This window comes from Echiichthys vipera (assembly GCF_963691815.1).
Source record: "Echiichthys vipera genome assembly, chromosome: 22".
Classification (NCBI taxonomy): Eukaryota; Metazoa; Chordata; class Actinopteri; order Perciformes; family Trachinidae; genus Echiichthys; species Echiichthys vipera.
In genome coordinates, this window is record NC_139847.1 from 1,997,203 (window position 1) to 1,999,702 (window position 2,500).

The following is a 2,500-nucleotide window of genomic DNA, read 5'->3' on the forward strand; positions in this document are numbered from 1 at the left end:
TGATTTATCGGTATTTTTAAAGTCTTGTGTTTTCCGACGGCACCCGAACGCAACACCAGGAAGTGAAAAGCACGTTTTTAAAAATGTTTTCCCTAAAACTTTATTCAGATTTCGCAATAATTAAATATTACAAACATTAAAAACATTAAAAACATTTTCATGAGGCTCTGCTGACAAAAACAATAAAGTACATAAAAAAGAAAATAGTAATAATAATAAAGTTTGCAGTAAATTTGTAATAAAGTAAAAATATTTAAGGCTTTTTTTAAAACAATGGTAAAAAACAGTTGAATTAATGTTTAAGGATGTTTTATAACGTTTGTGCTTTAGTTCCTTTCATCAGTTTTACAGATTTAACTTTTATTTTAAATGAATTCAGGAGAAAATTTAAACTGAGGGAAGTTTCATAATCATGTTTTTATGGATAAAAACATAAATTTACATTAAACTGAGTTCATGTTTTTTTTGTTTTGCATCAAATAAAACGTGAAATAAATAAAAATTAATTTAGATTCAGTTTTTTTTACCGTGTATGATTCAAACCACGTGAGCTCACGTGCTTTAAGTTCATTAATAAAAGATTATTAATGCATTAAAACACAATAACGAGCGCGAGACACACACACACACACACACACACACACACACACACACACATATAATAATGTGTAATAACGAGACTTTAACGTGAATGAACGCGTTAATGGTTCAAACAGCCGCAGGATTCAGCTTCAAAGACGCAAACTTCCTCAAACTGACGCAGTTTTAATAAAGTTTTAAAGTTTAACAAACCGGAAACAAAGAGTTTCTCTCACCTGTTCGATGGTTACAGTCCGTTTGGTCCAGGAACTAAAGACACACACACACACACACACACTCACAGACACACACACACACACACACACACACACACACACACACACAGAGAGAGACACACGCACACGGACACACACGCACGCACGCATACACACACACACACACACACACACACACACACACACGGACACACACATACACACACACACACACACACACACACACACACGTACACATACACGGACACACACGCGCGCACACACACGGACACACACACTCACAGACACACACACACACGGACACATACACGGACACACGCACACACACACACACACACACACACACACACACATACACACACACACACACACACACACACTTCCGCAGTGTGTTAAACAGGAAGAGGTGCATTCAAGAAAAAAATACCTTTAACAAAAACGAAACTGTTCATAAAAACTATGAGAATGAATTTAATTTCTATAATAATTATTTAGATTCACTTTAATAAATGATAATAATAATAATAATAATAATAATAAATGGTAATAAAATAATTAAACAACAAACGATAACTTTATAAAATATTTATTCTCAATGTAAAAAAAACACTTTATTACTTTTAAACAATGAAAAACAAACAGATATAAATAATAATAATAATAATAATAATAATAATAATAATAATAGCTCTGAAATAAGTGTAATTCTATAGTGAATAAAATAGGTTGTATCAGGCTAATGTTAGCTAGCTACTGAGTTGTGAGGGAACAGATTGTATCAGGCTAATGTTAGCTAGCTACGGAATTGTGAGGGAACAGATTGTATCAGGCTAATGTTAGCTAGCTACAGAGTTGTTAGGGGACAGATTGTATCAGGCTAACGTTAGCTAGCTACATATTTGTGAGGGAACAGGCTGTGTCAGGCTATTGTTAGCTAGCTAAATAGTTGAGGGGACAGATTGTATCAGGCTAATGTTAGCTAGCTACAGAGTTGTTAGGGGACAGATTGTATCAGACTAACGTTAGCTAGCTACAGAGTTGTTAGGGGACAGATTGTATCAGGCTAATGTTAGCTAGCTCCAGAGTTGTTAGGGAACCGGATGTATCAGGCTAATGTTAGCTAGCTACAGAGTTGTGAGGAAACAGATTGTATCAGGCTAATGTTAGCTAGCTACAGAGTTGTGAGGGAACAGATTGTATCAGGCTAATTTTAGCTAGCTACAGAGTTGTGAGGGAACACATTGTATCAGGCTAATGTTAGCTAGCTACAGAGTTGTTAGGGGACAGATTGTATCAGGCTAACGTTAGCTAGCTACATATTTGTGAGGGAACAGGCTGTGTCAGGCTATTGTTAGCTAGCTAAATAGTTGAGGGGACAGATTGTATCAGGCTAATGTTAGCTAGCTACAGAGTTGTTAGGGGACAGATTGTATCAGACTAACGTTAGCTAGCTACAGAGTTGTTAGGGGACAGATTGTATCAGGCTAATGTTAGCTAGCAACATAGTTGTGAGGGAACACATTGTATCAGGCTAACATTAGCTGGCTACTGAGTTTTGAGGGACACATTGTATCAGGCTAATGTTAGCTAGCTACAAAGTTGTGAGGAAACAGGTTGTATCAGGCTAATGTTAGCTAGCTACAAAGTTGTGAGGAAACAGGTTGTATCAGGCTAACGTAAGCTAG

General features: G+C 36.2%; 1 protein-coding gene across 1 annotated transcript in view; it reads right to left on the reverse strand.

The window, feature by feature from the left end:
- Positions 1–1,070, reverse strand: part of tec (tec protein tyrosine kinase) — a 15,340-nt gene extending 14,270 nt beyond the window's left edge. The window contains exon 1 of the mRNA XM_083937227.1: positions 816–1,070. The gene's annotated coding sequence lies outside the window, so the exon portion shown is untranslated. The remainder of the gene's footprint in view (positions 1–815) is intronic.
- Between the last annotated feature and the right edge of the window lie 1,430 nt (positions 1,071–2,500).